The sequence below is a fragment of the Centrocercus urophasianus genome, unplaced genomic scaffold (genome assembly GCF_019232065.1).
Source record: "Centrocercus urophasianus isolate 14NV4802_14NV808 unplaced genomic scaffold, USGS_Curo_1.0 seq_11, whole genome shotgun sequence".
Classification (NCBI taxonomy): domain Eukaryota; kingdom Metazoa; phylum Chordata; class Aves; order Galliformes; family Phasianidae; genus Centrocercus; species Centrocercus urophasianus.
Window position 1 is genome coordinate 43,000,024 of NW_024884253.1, and position 24,173 is coordinate 43,024,196.

Genomic DNA, 24,173 nt, shown 5'->3' on the forward strand with positions numbered 1-24,173 from the left:
CACAAAAATAGCAATTGTTTGTTTACCTACTTAAATTAGTTATGACATGAATTATACATTTGGGGCAGCTTTCTGTCTTGAAGAAATCAATTAAATATTCTGATTAAGACATTTGATTAAAAGTAATGTAACATAGCCCATTTCAAGGATAATGTTGAAATATATAAAATAAAACCATGCTTATTTTTTTAATAATTTGTTTTATTAAACTTCTGAATAGGTAGATAAAGTTTATATGTAACATAACCTTTATGCAGTATGCACCACTGGTGAATCAGCACTTCAGTTGAGACTTAAGAAATTGGAATATTTAGGACAAAACAAGCAAGTGCTTACTGCAGTTAATATAAATGTACTGCTGACAGCACTCTTCTGATTTTGCCACTGTTGAAACAGAACTTCTGAAAGTGATTGAAACAAATTTAAGGCAATGTGGAGAGATGGGATTAGGAAAGATATTCATATTTTGAAACTTCCTTGCCATTGGGTTTTCAATGGGAATTTTCTTTCCACAAACTTAGGCTAATATCTCTTTCTTGTCAAAGTCAGAAGGACATGAATGTTGCTGAGTGCGTGCATCTCAGTATCGTGAGGACCAGGTAAGCTCTTCAAGACAAGTAAACAAATTGTTTTGTGAAGTATGCACACGTGAGCATTATCATCCTTGAAAGCTGCATTAGATTTTCAAATGTTTCACTTTGTTACCTATATCAGTGCCTGGCAGTCTGAAAAATTTGCTAGAGAGAATCTCTACATTAGGAAGGGGGAACAAAGATTTGCAAAATTTTAAATATGAGCGTATTCCCTTTGATTAGAGAGCTTGGCTAGTTCTAAAGGAAGAACAAAGCATAGTATGCCTGCTATATGGAACGTATTTAAATGTATAAAATTGAATTTGTAAAAATCATATTATATATAATAATCCACTATACAAATTTGTAATTTATTTTAAATGAACAATTTTACTTGGTTGATTTCTGTGCAAAACAACTCTGCTTTTTATATGGAAAATTCATAAAGGAAATACAAAGGAAGATTGAGCAATTCAGAAATAAAGGATTTCTTCCAGATTTTATCCTTGGATAGCTTTATCTCAAATGGCATCATCTGTTTTCTACTCATTTTCATTGCACGCTTATCCAGAATGAGATGACCTGGGCTCTGCCTTTGTTTTTACTGACAGCTCCAGTCCTGCAACACAGATGGACTACTGGTCCTGCGTAACAAATATTTAGATTGAGACCAACAGTGGTAGGTCTATAGAGCACAATATGAAACACAGTTCTAGTCAGCATTTTGAAGTGTGGGGAGGGAGATGAAAATAGGGGGAAAGGGAGACTCAAGCGTCTCTATTTCTGAAATGAAGCAGCTTTTGAGGGTTTTAATCACTGCCATTTGACTTGATGTGGCTGGTTCTTTATGTGCTTCTTAAGGTAAAGGAATGGATGATGCTTTATAAGATAAAGTGAAAATTATTTCTTTCCTTCCCCAGATGCCCTGAATTGTCTAGAGTGAGCAGAAAACCTCCACTGGATGGAGAGGACACTGAGAGCCTTCTGCCACGGTAGGTGTAAGTTGTGAAGGTGGACCCTGGATGGAGATTTAGGTTAGATGTTAGGTGGAAATTGTTTACCCAGGGGGCAGTGAGGAGCTGGCACAGCTGCCCAGAGAAGCTGTGGTGCCTCATTCTTGGAGGTGCTCAAGGCCAGGTTGGATGGGGCCCTGGGCAGCTGAGCTGCTTGGTAGCAGCCCTGCACAAAGCAGGAAATTGGAACTGGATAGATTTCAAGATCCCTTCCAACCCAAGCCATTCCGTGGTTCTATGAAGCTGGGTGTGATGGGCCCTGTAGAGGTGCAAATAGCACCTTTGAGCTAAGCTTGACGCTTTTAATTGTTCTTCAGATTTTCAGTAGCCATTAAATCAAACTATCATTAGCACAGTCCATGATACCCAGTTCTTGTACAGCAGATCAGGCTGCAGCTCAGCCATTTGTATGCCCTTTTGGATGCTTTCAAATTCTGGGGGCAAATCTTCAACTTCCTGGTCGCAGAAAGGAAGCAACAAACAAATGGGAAGTGTTCTTAGAGAGACTCTCACACACACCTTGCTTCTGTCTTTGACTTTTTCACTGAGGGACAGCTGCTGTGCTGCTTGTTGCCATTCTGCATTTCACTCTGTGCCTCTTCCAGTATTTGGCAGTAGGTGTGCTAGGAAGAGGATGCCTCAGATCTTTCCAGGGGCTGTCATCAAAACTGAAAAGTACCTTCTTGTGCCCCATTGAACATTGCTTGTGTTTACCTTGCTCATGCCAGACTCCTTGCTGCTCTCAGCAGCCACAGACTTGCTGAGAGGGAGAAAAACCTGTGCAGAAGCTGAACTTGTATCACATCACTGGAGTGTATTATACGAAACTCGGTACAAATAACTTGTTAACATATACTCCAACAAGTAGAAAAAAATATCCCAGATCATTTATTCAGACTTGTTTTGTGATTAAGGTCATTTTTTGTAAAAACCTCTGTCAGCATTTGGATTTGATTACAGTAGAGCTAAAACTTCATCCCCATTTAAGGCTCTTCTCTGCTTCATACATTCTGTCTGAGACCAATAAGAAAGCACAAAATCAGAAATTTGAGCTGGCTGCCACCCGTTTTGCTGCTTCCGATGTGGATACCTACTCCAGACAGCTGACTTGCACTATGCTTCCTTTGCAAATACCTTCAAATGCGCGCAGAGCAGAGTTTGATGGGCTCCTAGCTTTCAACAGGCTGCGTTAGGAGGATGCGACTGACACCTAGTGTTTTAAATAAGGAATATGAAAACGCCAGGAAACCCGTCGGGTTTGATTTTCAGAGGTGGTGCTGCAAGGGGCAATGCATTCGGGAATGGCATCTTGCAGCCCTGTGAGAACGCGGGGAGGGGCGAAACGGTCAGCGAGGTGTCCAGTGTCCTCGGTTTGCTCCATCTGACTTACTCTTTGCTAGCTAAGGAACTGAATTGCTACTGATGTGTGTATTCCTTCCAGTACCTGAAGGGAGTGTATAAATAGGAGGGGGTTTGACTGTTTATGAAGGTGGGTAGTGATAAGACAAGGGGGAATGGTTTTAAATTGAGACAGGGGAGGTTTAGGTTAAATATCAGGAGGATGTTTTTTACACACAAGGTGGTGATGCACTGGAACAGGTTGCCCAAGGAGGCTGTGGATGCCCCATCCCTGGAGGCATTCAAGGCCAGGCTGGATGTGCTCTGGGCAGCCTGGTCTGGTGGTTGGTGACCCTGCACATAGCAGGGGGCTGAAACTGGGTGATCATTGTGGTTCTTTTCAACCCAGGTCCTTCTATGATTCTAGGAATCAATCAGATCACGGATTTGACATATTGCGTATCTAAACTAATTGCAGTGGGAGTGGTATGGGAGGTGATGCACTGTAGCCTATTTTGAACAAGGAAGAAAATACACTCTCTGAAAGCAGGATTACAATAAATCCTAAAATAAGATTCTCACGTATCAAGCTCAAAGCTGGTGAAACACTGCCTAGGTTCAAAGGAAATGAGAATATTCCAAGGGCACTGGATATCACACAGCAACAACATTGCAAGCTGATGAATTCAACGTTCCTACAAGTAACCCTGACAGTTAAACAGCTTTTCAAAAAAATTTTTGGTTTATTCAAATTCCTATTTCTAAAAATAAGGATTAAATGGATTGTGAGATCATAAACTGTATAAAAACAGATGTATGCTTAACCTTGAACAACAGTTAAAGAAGTTAGCATATGAATAACTAATCATCACTGCAAGTATCTCAAGACATGATTAATACAAAAATACCACAATTTTGCCAGAAATAGAATATTTTCTTGAACTAAATGTAGATGTATGACATTTTTGTCTCTTTAGATATTTACCATATTCAAGTAAAAAGTGGTGATAAAATTAGATTAAGTGAAAAAGTTACTGTAACGGTAGTGAAACGAGCAAGCTCACAGACTGGTTCATTACAAAGAATCCAGACCAAAGTTTAAGGCTGCTGTGGCTCCCACAGACTTGCACACATCCATACATGATTAGATTACCTCAAGGCTTCAGAGTTGTAAAGTATTCTTGAATCAGAAGCGAGCTGTAGATCTGGTGTCTTAGATTAGATGAGCCTAATATCTTTAGTGCTTTGAAAGTCATATAAAGTCACTAGAGACTTCTTGAATTACCTTTTGGAATAAATTCAGCATCTGTGTTGCTTGATAAAAGAGTTACACAGATGACTGAAGTTTCTGAAGGCAGGGAGCATCAGCAGAGGTCGTTTGCCGAAGATCATGGGACACAACAGGAAATGACTAAGGTGATTCACAAAGGTCCAGCTGAGGGGAACCTTGTTTCAGGGACATAACTTGCACTATTCTGTTCCTGAAAAAAAAAGTGATGCTATTCTATTACTATTATATTTTATATTGGATCGCCACTGGGAAACTGTTCATCATGAGTTAAGACAAGTTTAGTGGAAGAGTACTTGAAAACAAAAGGGCATAAGTTAATTATATTCCATCAATACTACTCATAGAAGAAAACAAGCTACTACAGGAATTAACATACTGTATGGATAAATAATTAAGGCAACTGTGCTTGTTCTGAATGGGTGAAGGCCTTTGGTCATGGTGGCTGTCATGGACCCTGAATTTCAGCAACAGCATAAGCAAAACCAAAATGCTTCCTTAGATAGTCCTCACAGAACAAAGTGATATTTTGAAAGTCTTAATTTTTATATGACTCTTAATTACCAGAAAAAATTGATGGATAAGGGTAGGTACTTCTGGTGAATGAAGGAATATATAGAAATTCTCACTGGGTCTGTACCTATCAGCCATAATGGATTCTTGTTTACTGTGTGCTTTGTTTGGATTGACAGGCATAGGAAGGAAAAAATTGCCGGCAAGTCTGTAGTCATCATATTTCCCTATGTAGGGTTCCTTCATTTTGATTACTGCTGTTACTCTGATCATTTTCTTGGTACCTGTGAAAAAACAGCAGTTTTCTACAATTCACGCAGCAGTATGACACCTCCAAATTGGTATCACACTCACAGGATTTTGTTAAAGTGATGACGACACCTATTGAGTTCTAACTAGCAATGTTTTTATGCTTGCTATAAATAATTACTCTCATCAGCCATATTCTTGACCATAATCATCAGAGAAAGTTGTAGTAATCTCCACATAGTGGAGGGTCCACAGGTCTTCACACGTAGTAACACTGATTTATTGTCTCACCTTCTTCATCCAATTTAAGAATGGTACAAGAAGAGTTATCTTTACAGGCTTTGATTTTGTTCTTTTTTTTTCTTATTTTCTGTTTAACTTTAGAGTCTGACTCCAGTGACTTTGGGAATGGAACAGAACAGTTTTCTGATAAAGAGAGCAATACATTTCTTTAAGAGTCAGATAGTTGAGAGAGCTTAAAGGATGCTATTCCAGGTAACTTATTCTCTCTATTTGATATGCAGAGGTATTGATGCTCATCTGACCAGGTTAGGAAAGAAAATAAAACTGATGTTGCTCCTTCACATCACTGGGAGATGCACACCTGTGCCAGTGCAGGGGGAGAACAAAGATGCAGCTGGGGAAGAGAAAGGAAGGCAGGGCCATTGCACCTCCAAGGCTATTATGAAACCACAGCCACAGACAAGCTTCAGACAAGTTTCCTGAAATTTTGGAGCAGAGTGTAGGACAGGGATGGCATAAAGCATGCACTATTCTGACATTTTGCCATATGAAAAAGAGCTAGCACCCACCCCTAGGTGTAATCTACTGCTTGTGTGTGAGGGCTGGGAAACAAAGCAAAAAAAGATGAAGTCATTGTATTAACTGCACTTATAAAGTCACTCACAGTCTGCTGCATGCAGGTTGTATGAAGGCACAGACTTCACAAAGCTCTTTCTTGGTTTGTTGAATCTATTACATACTTCTGTATTTCTCCAAAAAGATGATGACAAGTAAGATTCTTAAGAATTAAAAATATCTGGGGGACTTTAAGGTGGAACGGGTAAGGAATTCATTTCTAACATATGCTTATCCTGCTTATCCAGCATCACTTCGATTTGCACTTAATTGGCTACTGAATGGCTGTTTCCATGACAGCACAGCACATATACAGTAAGGGCACTTATCAACACTGATAAATAACGGATATTTAGACTTCATGGAGAATTCGCTTCTCTGTACCTGCCTTTTACATTTGTCAGTAAGAGACAATACATAAACCACAATCCATGGCACCAAGATAAAAGCTGACTTCCAAGGCTCCCATGTGCTACAAGACAACAGCTGCCTTTAAATTAGGTCAAGCACCAGCTTTAAACTATATCAGAACAGTTAACTAGCTAACAATTGTGAATTAATGCACAATACTGTGTCTTACCTGTACTTGTCAAAGCTGTCCTAAGCTCCTACTAAGCAAGAATGCTTTTGAGATGGAAGTGCTTTCTCCTGTCATACTAAGATTTTTCTAGCCACACTTTCTGGTAGAGAGAAACTCTTACAGAAAGCAGATGTTCCCTGTGGTTCTCTGCTCTGGGGTTCACCATGCACTCTCTTTGGTGAAGTGTCGGGATCACTCATTCTACTGAAAGTCAATAAAGCAGGCACTCTGTGAGTGGGAGATGAAAGTGATGGCTGCCATATGCAAGCTAACCCTGGTGCCCTGAATAATGTTTAACCAAGATCCACTCTATTTCAGCCTTGAGGCATGCAAAGGTATTAGAAGCAAACCTGTTTAAGTGCCATTGCTCAGAGTAACAGCAGTTGAAGCACTCCTTTTTCAAAGGAGGCCTGATAGCACTAGATGTGTCCTAGTGCAAAATTCAAAATCTTGTGTTTTGCAAGGACTTAGATTAGCATTGCAGAAAAAGATCAATTTCTTTCCTCTCAAAATCTCTCAAACCTCTCAAAAAAAGTGACAGTTTTGCCAAGAACTTAAGGGAAAGCAAAGTTTTCTTCTTCTTTTGCTTTTTATGGTAATTCCCTGTTTTAATGAAACCAGAAGAGGCAGTGTTGAATAAAATATTAAAATAAGAATAATTTTCTGCTTGTTTAGACAATCTGGAATGCAGGCTGAAACACGAAGGACATTTGCCTACTCCCAGGTTTTGTGTAAAAATGTTCTGATCTTTGCCAAATGCCAACCATGAATGATATATTTAAATATTCTAAAAAGTACATGCTTTTTGCTCTATCCTATCTCAGAAAGCCAAATCTTTGCTACCACTGTTTGTGTAAGAAAATGGTGGATCTCAAATGACTCCCATGAGTCTTGTATTAATAAGATTTTAAGCACAGTTTAATGTGTTTAACATTTGTCTTGGTGGCAGGCTTGGCTCAAGAAGCCTTCATATATTTGCATCTGTGATCAATCCCCATCCCTGCTTCTCCAACCTGTTCTCCAAAGCACAAGTCATGATACTTTGTAAGGCTGCATGTTTAATCAAGCTAGAGATCTAAATATGGCATTTTTTTTGCTTTCTCTCTTAAACACACATTCATTATCATCTTGTCAATTACTAGCAATTGCAAATCTCAGAAATTTCAGTGAATGTCTAGTCATCATTTGAAAAACCTGTTTCCTTCAATGGCAACTTAGGTCATACTGAAGATAACAATGCACTCTAACACTATTAATTTTCTGGAGTTTGTCTATATTGTGTAACCAAGTAGCTTCAGAGGAATTCGTTGATAATTATCCCCCTTTTCTCCGGAAGAAAGGTTTTTAGCAATAATGCTCCATAGGAAAATCTACTTTGTTCACTTTTGTAGAGTATATGTCTCCCAGAGAAGACCAAAGTTAATTTCTGTTCTCTCCTGAACAACACGGTTGTTATAAATCAACAAGGTTTTTTTTTCTTTTTTTTCTGCAGCTGAAATCTAACTGATAACTTTCATGCTCTGGCACTGGAACTTCTTCAGTAGTACACTGTGCTGGCACCCAGAGTAATACTGTGTAATAGAGATGTGTGGCATTTCTCAGTCATCCCCATTATGCAGACAGAGTGGTACACCAACATGGTGAGCCATCTGTGCTAATGCTGATGATATTACTAAATCATTCATAACATTTCACAATTTTTATTAGATCATTTAAATTCTTATTTTGGCATAGTGCATGGATTTCTTCCTCTAGAAATATGAACTGAGTATGCAAATGTGTTTCCCTTGTTTTCTAATAAATTCATGACTGTGTTGAACATTCTTACAAGTGCTGAGGCTCATGTAATTATGCCCTCAGATCTTGACACTAGAAATAGAGAGCTCTGGTTCCTGCCAGATTAATTGATCGGTTCATAGCACACATAGGTTTGATGCATCTATTTTGATTGTTTGTTCTGTGCCTACAATATACACTGCCACCCAGAGTTCTGCTCTGTTCCCCTTACTGCCTTCTTTCCCAGAAAGGAAAATTTGTTGTTTATTTTCTTTTCCTTACATTTTACATTACATTTTTTACTTATATTACTTACTAGTAGGAATACTGTCCTAAAATCCTACTTTGGCAGTAAACCAACCCAGAGGTTTCAGCGTTCACCATCTTGGCATGCACGCAGCATGCTAGATGACCTATTTATCCTAAGTGAGTGCTAAGAATGCTGTTAAGTGTGCATCACACTAGGCACTGTACCTTAGAGACCTCACAGCTTGGGTGTGCGCAGCCCAGCATGGAGAGTCAGACAAAGGAATGGATAAACAGGAAAATAAAACGATACAATTAAAATTATTTCACTGAAAGCTTTAATTGATTACCTGCTTACATATTCAAGAATTGCCATGCAGACACTGATGACCTTCGCATCATTAAGGTTGTGTTGTGATTTTCATTGAAAACCGAACAGAAATCCTTTTCCGTGCAATTCAGGCTGTCTCAGCACAGTGCAGTTAAGCACCTGGGGAAAATCAAAATTTTCTTGTTTGTTTCTAAAGACTGAATAACCTTGCAGATGAAACAGAAAAACATATATGTGTCTGTAACTCCCTTATGGAAGCATAAAATATTCAACATCTGGGTCTGATGTTTGGCTACCTAATGAGAAAAGATCTCTCACTTCACTGTCATAGTTTGCTGAAAAAAAAAAAAAAAAAAGAACTGTAGGAGTTTTGTATGATTGCACCTTTCGTGAAAGAACTGTATATGACCTGTAAATGCATAAGCCCTTGTGGTACTTTGGTGCAGTCCCCTCCAGCCGTTTGAAGTGCCTAATAAACAAACATTGAAAGTAACTGTGAAGTGAGAGTGAATGAAGATTCCTCTCTGTGTAGATTTTACACCTGATTTCCAAAGCGTACATACGATAGAAGGAAAAGGACCTTAAGATGCACTAAGTTGCATGTTTGACAGATGTTTGGCCACATTCAAGGCCCAGGGTAACAACCATCTACCCCAGGAGAACAACTTTATTTTATGCGTATTGTGAGGAGGCTTCTGCAAGGCTCAAAATCTGTCTGCAGGTCCAAACTCTGTGCATGAAGTACTCTGTTACAAGTACAGCTTACAGGCCCTGGACGTCTGTACTTAAAAGGGCAGCAGTATTCAGTGGTGTTTAAGAGAATAAGGTCTATCACTTCAAGTAGGTAATGCTTTACAACTCAGGCATACAGAGTCTTCTCCCTCTGCACAGGCTCCTCAGCATAGCAGGAACAAGTGGTGCAGATGCAGTGTTTCTGAACAGCTTTGAACATTTCCATGCAAATGACACCATGGGTCATTGCAGTTATTCCAGGAGGAAAAAAAAAACAACAACAAAGAAAACCACACACACACACACAAAATATATAAGAGAAAAAGGAAAAAAAAAAGACAAGAGAAAAAAGGAACATTTTGTCATTTGAGCACAGATCCTGTGTAGTTTCCTGACACATAGCAGGCCACAGACCCCCAGAGAATCAAATATTCCCACCTTCAGCTGCCAGCAGAGATATTTCCAACCACTCTGTCTCTGCACTTTTCCCTCTTATTTTTTACATTATCTTCCCAACTGTCAAAAAAGTAGCCATTTCACAGAAGCTAGTTTCAGGCTGAGCCTGTTTTCTGGGCAGAAGAAGGGAAAGAGAGAAGGGATGTCAGAAAGGCACAAGGACAATGAGACCTTTAGTGAGATGTGACACTGCTAATTTGTGTGTGATGGCTCTCCAGGCCATGAGCTGAACAATGCCAGCTTGTAAGGTTTGCCCTGACATCACCTCTTCAGTGAGAGCAGTGGTGTAACTCTGGGTGTTACTGCTTGCTGACAAGATTCTGGCTCCTACACGGAAACAATTTCTTGTCTTCCTGCTTGGAAATCCCAAAGGAGCTGCTGGGGTCCTTTCTGCTTTTTAACACCTCAGCTCTCAGGGGCTCCCATTGTGCATGCTTGGAGAGAAAAGCTTTTTTTTGTCATCTCGCATAAATGAACAAACCTGAGAATGTATGATACAGCCACGAAGACAATGCTTGAAATGCATTGCTCTTTTGACCCATTTTTATCCCCATTTCAGCAAGCAGTACAAATTCTTCACTTTGATTTTGTCCACTAACATTAACAGTGCCTCATGATGTTAATTAGTACTGTAAGAGGCTAAACCTCAGGCTGGCTGCCATGCATGTGGGAATTAGTAGTCTGGGTTTGCGGAGCAACATCTGCCCATGAATAGATTTAAAGAAATAATAATTAAATTAAACAAAAGAGAAGCTCTAAGCTGAATCTGTGGCTAAATGATTAATATTGCTTCACGTTCAAGATATTTTTTTTTCCCAGCTTATTTTGTTTAATGATTTTCAGCTATGAATATTACATGTCCTTCTGCAGTTAATTATTTATGCTGATGAAACATGGCACTCTCCGTAACTGCCTTGGATTCTGAATGGAAAGGAACACAATTTCTAGATGGTTCCTTCTGAATACTGATGGCTTACAGAAGCATCTTTCATCAGAGATAGGGTCATACTCGAAGGAGGCTTGGGGTTCACTGGAAGAAACTCTTGTTAGAGCAGAGTTTTCACTGCTGGCCTCTGGTTGTGTATGCCAGGCTGCCTGCTCTGTGCTTCAAACAGCCTGCCCTCAGAAACCTTCCCCTTCCTGGTAGAAAAGCCTTTCACATGAAAGATTAATTAGTCATCAGGGTTTCTATTTCAGAATTTTTGGTGCTTCAGGAGCAGTTTGCATCTTGCCCAGGGTTTTGAACTGAGCTTGGAGTCTGGCTAAGCAAAACGTTGACATTTTGAGCTTTCATTTTAAATGGGCATGAAAGTGCTCATCAAATATTGAAATCCTCCCCAAGCTGGAATTATCTTTTTCCATACAGCTCTGATAGTTGCTGTTTATGGATCTCTTTCCAGCCAGATATCTCTCATTCCGTGAGCTGATTTAGGCAAGAGCTTTGGCTGAAAAAAGTCTGCAGATATTATCTCTGTTACTGTGTCATTTTAGTCAAAGAATCATAAAATCATAGAGTCGTCATTTGAAGACTGTCTAGTCCAACTTCCCTGCAGTGAACAGGGACACATACAGCTACATCAGGTTGCCCAGAGCCCTGTCCAGTCTGACCTTGTCTCTAGGATGGGGATCCATCACCTTTCTGGGCAGTGTTTTCCAGTGCCTTAACACACTTATTGTAAAAATCTTCTTCCTTATATCCAATCTAAATCTCCCTTCTTCTAGACTGAAACCATTTCCCACTGTCCTATCACAACAGACACTTTTAAAGAGACTGTTCCCTTCCTTCTTACAGTCTCTCTTTAGATACTGAAAGGCTGCTCTCAGGTCTTCCTGGAGCCTTCCTCTCTCAAGGCTGAACAGCCCCAGCTCTCTCAGCCTGTCCTCACAGAAGTGTTCCATCACTTGCATCATTTTTGTGGCCTTCCTCTGGACACACTCCAACAGGTCTGTGTCCATCCTGTACTGAGGGCTCCACATCTGGATGCAGTACTCCAGGTGAGATCTCACCAGTGCAGAGCAGAGGGGCAGGAGCACCTCCCTCGACCTGCTGGCCAAGCTTCTTTTGATGCAGCCCAGGATACAGCTGGCTTTCTGGGCTGCTATGGCACATTGCTGGCTCATGTCCATCTTGCCTTCCAGCAGTATTCCCAAGTTCCCAGATGTATGGCTGTCCTGCACCATAGGACCCTTGATTTACCGAAACCCTAGCATCACTTTTGGACAAGTAAAGCCTTAAAAATTTGAGCTTTATCCTAAATTGAATAGCCTGAATGACAAGGAAGCCTATGAAATATAATCCTCTGAGAAACTAAGCTTGTTTGACCACCTTTGCTGCAAGGTACTGTGATACACCAACACTACTTAGGAACTTAGGTGTTACAAGCTTTACAAACTCTAGCTATTAACAGTACTCTAGCTATTAGCAGCACATATGTACTGCTATTAAACAAAAGAATATTATTCTCTAGGGAAAGCAAGGCACTATTACAAGGAATGAGAGAAATGTATTTTTTTACTGAACTCAGAAGTGGGATATAACATTAACATTTGGTGTTTGGTGGGGCTTCTTTAAACTAAATAGCCTGTACATCAGCTGTGATTCACACTTCTTTAATTTTTCCTAGTGGTGAATTTGGCAAGTCTCTTTAGTTGCCACAGAACCTGGGTGTGTAAAACTCATATCAGTTCTGTAGTCACAACAGCTAGAGTAGCTCCAGAATCTTTCCTTGCAAACACAGAATTCTGGAAATCACTTGACCATGGGAGACTCTGTGCCTAGCCAGCATGCCATCTACATCCTGACTCCCACGGCTCTTCTTCTCCTGTCAAGCAGGCAACCTAGTAGCATATTTGTCTTTCCCTCTCCTCTCTACCCTCATTCTAGCTATATGACAAATGGCCTTTCAGGTACTCGCTCCCTAAATAACACATTTAGTGCTATATAATCTAAGTATATCATATTGACAAGAGCATCTTGGATGTCTATTTAGGGTATGGGTCAGATATACAGAATCAAGAGAAAGAGATACAGCTGTGTTTTAGGCTACAGGCTTGATATCAGTTGGCCCTAGCATGCATTCAGACTTGGAATCCCAAGAGTCAGCCAAAATAGTCCCTGTAAAACAAACTCCAAAAACGATGCTATTCAACATGCATCAACTATTCATAAGGAAGTTTGCTGATATTCCTGACAAGTTTTTTTTTTTTTTTTTTTCTGCACAGAAATTGACATTGTTAAATAATTGAAAAGAAAGCAGCAAATCATGATGGTGGATTGTGCTCAGATGAAATTTTCAAAAACATCTAAGATTATTTTCAAATGGCACTTTATAATTCCTTACTGTTTTAACAGGACTGGTTAGGCTATGTGAAAGTTCGTGCTAAGCTGTACTGTTTCTTTTACACTGACCCAGGCAATTCTGAACTAACTCCAGAAGCAGCCAGTGCCATGTATACATATTCTCTGTAGCTTTTGTACATTTCCCCTAAGTCTCGTTTGTCTTGAAGTCTTCCTCATTTCAGGATTGTCTATGTTTAAAAAAATATATTCTCAGACTCCTAACAATGACATCTTAAATAAAATAACTTCCTGTAATTCTGATAGCAGCTACCGTCCTTATTTCCATAGCTTTCATCATTCAACTCTAATCCTCTTTCTTGCTTGCTTGTCATTATTTGCCTTTGCTTTTGTTCTTTCTGATCACTATTGTTATCCAATTTCCTTCCTTCTTTCATCTTTTCCCAACTCCCACTGCATTTGTGTCCTGTCATTTTGTAATTTTGTTTTTACTCCCCATGTAGCTTTCTATCAAGTATACAACTTTGTAACTGACTTTATCTTCATCTTTCTACCTTTTTTCCCCTTTTCTTAGTCATGCTCTGGGGATCAGACAAAGGCTGGCAATGCTGGCAGTCGAAGACACTTCTCACACAAAATCCACAGAGCACAATCACTCAGTCTGCTTCCCCAATGAATAGCAGAACAGCCTTTGGCTTCATTTGTTATTCCTATCAGCCTGAAGGCTCTGGGGGACAGCACGTGTCTCTTACTGCGTAATATGCTGTGCCTAGAACACTGGGGCTCTGATCCTAATTGGGGTAGAAGCTATTGAAGCAGTAATAATAATCTCAGGGATCTGGGTCTGACCTCACCACCAGGCTTTGGTTCACTCATGTGGTGCAAGAGGATCTCAGAGGAGTACTTCTACTACATTGGCTAATCAAGCATTTATTTATTAATTTACTTAGACTGCTACAAAAAAAAAAAAAAAAAAAAAAAAAAAAAAAAAAGAAAAAAGAATGAGAGTGAGAGAAAGAGATAGAAAGCATCCATGACTCCAAGAGTCTTCATTTAGCAGCAAAGAAATGATCAGGAGTCAAAACAGAACTAGGAAAAAAAATGATTTCTTCACAGAAATAATTCCATCTCAATAATCAGCCAAAGGTAAGGCCCAATGCATGACCTCTTGCTATGGTTAGAAGGAAAGGGAAGGAAGAGGATAGAAGTTACCAAATAGATGTTTGATCAGTTTCTCCCAAATACTTTTTGTGCTTGGCTGTATCTATCTTTCTCCATTAATTTTTGTTCTTTAGACTACTTGGATACATCTGACATGCAGCCATTTCTGAGGGCAAGGATTGTATTCATGCCTGTAATCTTACAAAACAGAATAAATCTTCTGAATATATGAGAAAATTCCCCTTTCTTCTTTTTCTATTTCCAGGAAGAATGGCCTTCAAAGTTCAGAGGTATGCTCTTGAACAGATAGTAATTAATGTTTAATATTTCTTATTTGGGATTGAAGAAAATGAAAAATGGGTCATTAGCTCCAATTGTATGTCAAAAAAATTCTATGATACTGAGTTACTTAACTGAAATTCTTGAATATAGCTGTATTTGATTTAGTTGTCAAATATGGCCATGCTGAGTGATTTCATACTTGATTGTGAGAGAAAGTGATCATGTCTTTCTATTGAGAAAAACTCGTCCTGACAGAGGTGTCAGGGACAATTTACTTCACTCAGCTCGGAGTGCCACTCCTTGTCCCTGAAGCTGTTTGTTCAGCATACAGACAACTCCAAGATGTTTCTTGAGAAACTTGAACTTACAGCCTATGAGATTGGGAACAGACCTATCTTAGAATATTCCCATTTGGGACAAAATCCCTCTCACTTTTTCCTGAGTTATTCTTCATAATCACATAGTCAAAGGATAGGTCACATAAGTAGGGTGACCGAGACCAAGATTTAGAAAACATTACCCAAATGGAAGGCCATTGCTGGATCTTTCAAGTGTTCTACCCAAACACACTGGAGTACAGTCTCCTGTGTATCTGTAATCACCAGGTACACTTCTTGGTCCTTTTCAGTCTTACTCTTTCTGCAACTCCATTTCTCTCTATCTCAAATGAAAGAGGAGTGATTGCTTTCAGACAAGTCAGATTTCAGTAGGTTCACTCTCAATTTGCTGAATTGTTACTACATGTTCTGTAGAAACTATTTTCCTGCATATGAAAACTCTACCATGTTTGCCCACACCAACGCACTTTCAGGATTTATACAAGAATAAAATGCCTTTAGAGATAACTATGAATGCATATGGTTGTAAGGCTGTGTAAATGCATCACATAGATCCAGGTATTCATTTAATGTCAGAACTGAGCAGAGAAATCCTCAAAACTTACTGCTTGATCCTGACCCAACAGTGGTTTTGAAGCATTTGAAAAGTTTTAGGGTATCAAGCACAAGAATTGATCCACTGAGGAAGCCAGTCAGTCTCCCTGTGCAGTCAACAAAAAGGAGGAAGGTCTCTCCAAGAGCAGCCATCCTCATCCCGAAAACAGCTGCCTGGAATAGCTTTGCAGGTGAAAACTATTTCCCTCTGTTCTTAAAGGACTTAGAAAAGGCAGGTGCGTGGCCCTGTACTGGAGCTCTGCATAGTGACTGTACAGCAGTATCAAGGAGGTGCAGCCAGTGCAGCACAACTGAGGGCTAAGCACGTGTACAACATGGCCCTGGTGGTCTCTTCATGAGTTGAGAGCTACTTTCTCAGAGAGGGCAGGTTGCAGGCACAGCAAGGACGTGCTGTCTGGGCCACGAAACAGATGCTCGCCTGTTGTTAGACCCGGAGAACACGCTTCAATTACAGTACTCATTATGGGGAACTAACATTTCCCTTCCCAGCTTAGTAAATCTGCTTTCACTCAGAGTGCACACTTGATGAAACTATTTGTCCTGTAATGAATACCAACTTAAACTTCTCGTGCTAACTTTTGCACACCCTAATGCTTGGCATTTTATTGTGTCTAAGCTAAAAGCATCTCTTTGCAGCATCAAGGACCAAAGTGCTCTCAGCCTGGAAGTAGGGTTCTTGGCTCCCCCAGAAAAGAAAACAAAATTGACATTATTTGTTTTGTGATCATGCCTCTAGGCCTCAATCAAAAATGACACAAGACAACAGATGGATGCAAGTACACGGGGGAAACAGAAGACAAAATATTTATTCATTTAGTAAGCATCAGCTACGTTGCACCAGCTGCTCAGGTATTAAGTATTTTGTAGGCAGCATTGTATAGATATAAAAATCATAATAATTGTTGTTATAAATTAGCATATGTGAGAGAAAGAAAGATTTTTTCTTGCTGTTGTACCATGAGCCTGGAAAATGTGGCCATTAAATGCAAGCACCTCTGTAAGTATAATCAGCTATTCTTCAGCTGCAAACATTACATTATCCTAGATTGAGCTGAAGCTGATGGTTGTGTTCCCATTTAAAAGCTGATAAATATCATATTTGAATTTTGTCACAAGTGTGTCTGCAGTATATAACTTGTTCTAGTTTGCAACATTGGCTAATTCTACATCTGTTCAGATATCTAAACTGTTATGAAAACTCACTCCTCCCAAAAATGTCCAGAAGCACTTTAAAGTGGCACTGATGATGAAATACACAAAGGAGAAAAGAGGATGATGAATTTTGTTTTAGAATGATATTTAGAATATAAACTTATGAAAACATATCATAACCATAAATCTTATGATTTCAATAAATGTATTTAGGGACAGTTTTTGAAAACTAGCTTAAATGGGAAAAAACTAGATTCCAATCTTATAGCTCACATACCTTTAGAATGCTTGCTTTACTCAGTGAGTGGAACTGTTGGAAATTTTCCGGTAAAACTTATTTCAAATCGGAAAAGGCAAAATGGAATTTTTTCAGGGCAGTATCCCAAGATCAATTAAACTTTTTTCAGGATGATTTTCTCAGACTTGTAATCATATTACTTCTACAACCAAGGGAGAAGAATCCATTCATTTACATAGCTTTCCCATTTCTGTTGGTATCAGAAGTTCCATGCTGCACACTGTGGGTGGTCCATCAGGCACAACTATGGTGTCTGTTATTCCCATGTCCAGAAGTTAAACTGAAAGATGTTTCTCAAGAGTACATTCCTTAATATGGAAAAACAGGGAGATTTGGTTAGAGCCAGATTCATTTAGATCTAAATAAATATTTTTCCTAGGTGCTTTTGCAAAATTTGCTGCCCAGTTATTTTGTTCAAAGTTTGAAAGCTCCATTAACCGCTGTGAAACCTATATTATAACTCATTTTTATTTTTCATGTAAGGTTTTTTTTTCATTGTCTTTTTAGTCTGGTTTTTAGAGACCCAAAATATGAATGGCATTTTTTTCCCCTTACTTTTCTAGGACATTACTGAAGCAATTTTAAGGGGAAGAACATGAAACAAGTAAAAACACATGGAAAAGGGAGCTTATGTATACAATACATTGTCAGCTTAGCCAACGTACATAAAGTTTATTCATAATTCCAATTTTTTTTTTCTCATTTTTTAATAAGAAGGGGAGGAATGACAATACTAACTGAGCCAATGGACTTGATTCCATATGTGTTAAATGACCTGTGACATATTCCCAACTAATGTAACTAACCACCAGCTGTAATGAAGGCATGTCAGACAAGGAAGCAGCCTTCTTATTTTGCAAACACTAGGGAAACATGACATAAGATTTAGAACATCTTATAGGGGTTTTTACCCTCATCAATAAACAATAACTACCTTTCAACTATTCGTTTCGTGTTTTGACACCTGAGAAAATCTGTACCATAAAGTTTCTAGGTATATGAATTATATGAGATCCAGATGTACCTTTTCTATGTAAGAAATTTGCTTTACACTCTTTAATATTTCCATTAGCTCATTTTTCTTCTGCAAGTGGCTTTATTTCTAGGACAAATGGAACTAGTGAGAATCTTGGCTTGTTCCCAATTGAAGGAATGTTTGTGTAGTGAATATGCAATTTATGAAGCATTTGTAAGTACTTGAGAGTGAGCATAAATTCTAATAAATCCTTTTTCCAGTAGAACTTTCTTTAAACTTCTGGTCTTACAGATGGACTTAATGTGTATTTTAGAAAATCTAGAAGTTGAACTACCTGAAGACATTCATATAGCTTGTCTTCTCTCTTTCAGGCTGAATTCTAAGCTAAATTACCCAGCATGCTGGCAGCTCCCTCCTTTGAATTAATGTTCACCTCACTGCTGAAATTAGCTTGGAAAGACCTTTATATGGACAATTATATTCCACATTAATGCAAAATAAAAAGTAGATAGATTAGACTCTAATTTCATCCTATAATTTGTGTGTGTGTGTGTGACTGGAGTAAATGTTTTTAATTTCTGCCTGTGCATTAGGCTGTCACTACAGCATGTCTGATAGAATTATATCCTTTTATAGTAAGTAGGGCTCAGTCTGGTATCTTCTCACAAGAGCACCTTTTGAACTCTGATCATCTCCTGGACTCTGGAGAACCTAAGGTGTCACACTCATTGAGATGGTCAGACTCAACTCCTAAGACTTTTCCAGGCTATGATGGACATCACCCAGATGCCGTAGCCTTCAGCAATTGAGTTTGGCTTACCACAGGGGGTCACTAGAAATCAGTGAGAAATACTTCCTTCTTTAGGAACTATGAAATGCTCACAGCCACTATGCCAATTCCCTATTATTTTCAAGACTTCAGTGAGGGAAAAGCAGATGTGATTATTTTTCTTTATAACCAGACAGTTCTTACCACTAAAATATATGAGTGGTTTCCTAAAATTTCATAGAAGTTTGCTCTTGATCAAAGCTAGTTTGAGTTCAAAAGCTTGTGTTCATTTATTTTTCTAGCATAACTTTGTATTTCTCATTAAATTTGTTAAAGCAAGTTTCAAATGTGACATAGACCCTTAAGTTTTATGATCAGGGAGTAGAATTTCTGTTTCTTCCAAACTACATTGCACATCAGAATTTTTCTTAAATAGAGATTAATACAATTAAAAACGATAAAATGAAATTGTGTTCTACTAAACTCTGTGCAACTGGGGAAGTAGTTTTGAGCAGCTGCATATCTTTTCTCTTACATAACCCATTTCAGTTTTATTCATGACTGCCCCATTAAGTCTGTGCCCCATGAAGTCTATTCACCACACTTGCACTGTACTCTCACATTCCTTTCATTCCAAAAAGTATGTTAGAAAAAGAGATCGTAGGCTTGAAGTTTGACTCTCTATTGCTTTTGGGACAAAGCAGTGTGCCTAAGGGAGCCTTCTCAACATAAATTACAAGAAATTAAAGACCTGCATACAGCACAGTAGAAACGACATCTCATAAACTTTACCAAATGCTATCTGATCATTTTCCTTTAGGCAGACAGGAGGTCAAGCTGATATCAGTTAATCTTAAACTGCAGCTGTATGTTGGGTAGTGTTCCTGAAGCCCTTGAAATTCCTCTTTCTTTTTCTAGCTGCAGCCATTCATCCTGAACAGCTGAGATATAATGCTAATGAAATAATGCTGGGAAAATGGATTAGAAAATATTCAGATTTTAATTTATGGAGACCATTATGGCAGGTGGATCAAAATGCTGGTTAACCAACAAATTAAAAAAAAATCCAATGGTTGAAACTGTCAGTGAATGATGGTTTTGTAGATTGAGTCATTTGCTGGAAGTATTATTGCAGTTGGCTTCGGTTTTATGCTAGATAGTGCAAGTGGTAGAAAATAAAACTATATATATGTTTTTTTTCTGCCTCCAGCAACTCAGAATTTGGCCAATCCTGTTGCTACCTGAGAGAAAGGTTTCACTGATATCACTGTAGAGTGACTTCTCCGTGATTTGTACTGAACTAGAGTATAACGAATGTATGTTCAGCATGGTGTGCAAAAGAAGTATGCACACAGAAAAAAAGGTTAATTTTTCATGTGTATTGCAAAATTCAAAGCAATATTACCCTTAAAAGCTCAGGCAATGGCATTCCTCAAGCCTCTCACTGTTCATATGTACAGCAAGCAGAGGCTCTGAAATATTTTTGTTTTACAACACTCACAATTCATTCTGACTATAAAATGCATACAAAAAAAGTACTGTTAAAAGGACCTAATTTCAGTTGCAGAGTTAAAAAACAGTAGCTTTAGAAATGCTCACACAACCATATTTCTGGTTCCTGCAATGGACAGTAGGAAAAGAAAAGCAATGGTATGGACAATAGAAACTATTTTTTGGATTCAGGAGGTGAGCATCTTGAGGTACATCTTCTCCAGCACTTTGCTCGTGATCAGTGCACAACAGCAGTGCCACACCAGCATTTGTGTGAACACGGAATGTTTCTTTCCTTATTCTTCTGACACCCAGTCAAAACCTGAAGAATGTTAAATCATTTATTTGCGTATTTTAAGAAGATAGATAACCTGGCAAACTTAAAACCAGAATTTTTCAGTCACTAGAGCTCATTTCCTCTGCTGCACTGTGTGTCAATCCTACTTTGTCACAAGGACCTGATCAAAGCCACGGAGATCAGAGAGCTTTGTGAGGAACAGTTGTTTCTGGACACCTAAGGATAGGCTGGACCCTAGGTGTATTAAATCCTGTAAATAAACATTGCAAGTGATAGCTCATCTACTATGAACCGAATAAACAAGATGGAGAAAAGCTAATAATATCCTAATAAAATCCTCATGCAGACTTGTAGAGCTGAGATACAGTAATGACTAAATGACTTCCTTCAAGACACAGCAGAGCTAGAAACTGAATTACAACATCCTCAACCTCCTTTCTGTCTCTTAAACACCTTGTCTTGCAGAAGAATCAACAGTTTACGGGCTGGTTCATCCCAGTTCCGTGACTAGTGGGGCAGAGGGGTTTCGCAAATCTGCGCCTCTGGAAAAGGGAAACAGGGGACCCCAAAAAATAGTTAAAAACTTTAACTCCCAGTGCACTACATGATGTTATGATGTGGAATACCAATAACCAACAATCATAAAACCATGACAGAATCACCAACTTACTCCTGCGGTGGTGATGTGACACGTTGAAACGTGGGACCTGACAGGCCAATCTTCCTGAGGGCTGGTACTGCACTGGTGCACTGTGAAGGAAGGTGGGTTGGGGTTCTGACAGACTGGATGCTGATAAAAGGGATTGGGTTGGAAGCTTTGTGGCAGCTATGAGATGAGGAGGAAAGGGAAAGTTTATAACTGCAGGGAGGGGAGGATGGAACTCGGTTGATAAATATAAATTTAAGGCATATTTTAAAGCTGAGTATGCAAGGTGAACTTTCCCTAGGGCTAATTGCTGTAATGGCATGTTAAGTAAAACCTTTCTAAACTTGGCTGTACCATAGGAACACTATTTAATAATGAAGTGCTCATGGACAAGTTCTCCCAGGTATCAGGCAGAAACAGGCTTTTATTTAACATGAAATGCAGTATACATTTTTTTCTAAGTAGGTTGTGTGGCCATCACAAATCAGATCATTTCTTTTCCTGCCACCCCCAAAGCTGCCTTCTCCTTTTGCTGCTCTGGTTATAAATAATAAATAATAAAAAACCTGTTTCTCCTCTTCACTTTTTTGTATAGTTCTCTGATAGATACAGAAATGTTCTTTGTCCTTTACTGAGCAGTTGGTAACTCAGGCGATTTCTTTTCCAATATGCATGTGCTCAAGAAAAGGCAAAGCTGCTGGAAAATTGAAGCTATGAAACAGTAGTTTCCACTGTCAAGCCTCTTGAACAAATGTACTTCAACTGATGAGTTTGTACCTCAAATAAGTCTGAGCAAAAGAAGAAAAATAGTGACAGAAGAGTACAAGATCTTTCTAAAATTAAAACATTTACGTCTGAGAAGTTTCTCCCAGTCTATGTATAAAGAAACAGCTAGATGTAGCTATGGATTTCCTGGTACGCCTATGATACAGGCAAGTGACTCTGAGAAGTAGTTCAAGGGTTCAATTGGATTACAATTGGAAAATATTTCAGAATGTTATCTAGGTGTTTGACAGTTTCTGCCCCCAGATGGGCTGGAAACAGTGCCAGTATCCATTCTTCTTCTGCAGTACTTGGGGCATTCCTCCTTCTTATTCCATTAACTCGGAAAAATGACCTCATAGATGACTGAAAGACTAGTATTAAAATTCTGAAATCTTTCTAAATGTTTCCCTTTTGAAGGAAAATAAAAGAATGATGGACTTAATGAGAAACCTCTAAGTGTCAGTTGCAGATACACTACAGTAGAAGGAGGTTTGTTGTACCTGATTCATCCCTATTCCCCTTCTGTGGTTTTAGAGCAAGGAGATCTGCTTTTGAAATGCAACCTCACAACAGCACATGATGTTATCTTACTGGTGTAACCTTGCACCATTTAATGTTTAGAGATGCTCATTCTTCAAATATTAGGCAAAATTAGGAATATATATATATCCACTGTGTGAAAAGGTGACTTATATATTGGTAGGTTTTTCAAGAAGCATACACAACACTTTATTTTCATAAAACATTTATTTTGAATGTCTTCAGTACAGAAATAAAAGTATATGATTCTTCTAAGCCTTAGAATAATGAGTTTACATATTAGGGAATCTATTTGGTAGGAATCAATATCTTTTCATTTCATCTGGGGAAGAATAATATTAGACACTTGTTGGTTCTTGCCATTCATAACACTCTGCTTGTAAAGGGAAACAAAGAATTTTACAGCTACTTCTAAGTCAGTGTATTATTAGTGTATTATACTTAACTGCATTTCCTCACAAACATTGATTTGTTGTTGTTATTGCTATGACTGCATCCAGGTGGTCTTATAGTTTAAAAGAAATGTGCAATTAAACTGATATTAAAAAATTATACTTTGTTTATTTGTGTCTGCCTAGGTCCTGGACTCAGATGCAAGTCATTTGTTTTTTCTTCAGAAATGGAAAACTCAACTTCCTCTTATGAACTCAGCTGCTAATGACCACAGTGATAGAATGTGAATCTTCTAGCCAAGAGGTTTTGCTGAGAGTGATGCTTCAGGTCTTTGGTATCTCTCAGTGGCATGGGAGACATCCTTGTTTAGATTGCCGTGCACATCTCAGAAAAGTGCTGTAACTACCAAGCTTTTTTTGGGTGGGTTGGGGAACAAGAAAGGAGGATAAAGCATAGGAGCTGAAGTAAGGTGCTGTCCAACTCTAAATGTTCTCCTCAAAATGCCGCACACCATAGCCCAGTAGTTTGAACATTCCTCTCTGAGTTGAATTGATGAGAATTAAGGTATTAAGACTTTCAGTTCCTCCTGCCAGCAGGGGCTATAGCCAGTGGATAATTGATTCTACATGTACTCCGACCAGAAATTCTTTCCGTTTTGAAACTGTAGATATGCTATTGTTGAGAGTTTTTTTTTAATGAACTGATTCTTCTGTTTGAGAAATGGTTCCTTCTAAATACTTCTAGCCAGCCCCACTCTATATTTGCTAAAGACATGACTTCAAATACATTTTTGCATCATTCTTGTTGTCTTCTTTTTTATTTTTCTGTTGACCTTCTATTCTGTCTGTTCCAATGCCAGAATTACAAAGGCCATGTGAGCTTAATATAACAGTGTCCCATCGAGGACATATTTAGAGAACATCAGGTCCATGGTTTCCCAGTATCAGACATATGCAGATTTTTTCTGTCCATTTTGGATCTTGGGCAATTAGTTATTCTACACATTTTTTACCACTGATGATCATGAGCAGGAGCTTTGTTCAAGAAATGATCAGCTAAGCCTTCCTTGGCTATGTAATCTTTGAATGACAACACTGCTCAGGTATACATTTACTGCATGTTGTGTTTTATCTGCTTGTGCATCTCCACTGACATTGAAGAGCATTGGGAGCCTTTGCAGAATGAAACTGTGTAAACTC

At 38.8% G+C, this 24,173-nt stretch overlaps 1 long non-coding RNA gene across 1 annotated transcript; it reads left to right on the top strand.

Annotated features, from left to right (window-relative positions):
- The first annotated feature begins 522 nt into the window (after positions 1-522).
- Positions 523-23,234, top strand: LOC122168310. Its single transcript, XR_006171231.1, has 3 exons — positions 523-599; positions 1,493-1,564; positions 23,160-23,234. It is a non-coding gene; the product is annotated as an uncharacterized LOC122168310 (long non-coding RNA).
- Positions 23,235-24,173: the final 939 nt, after the last annotated feature.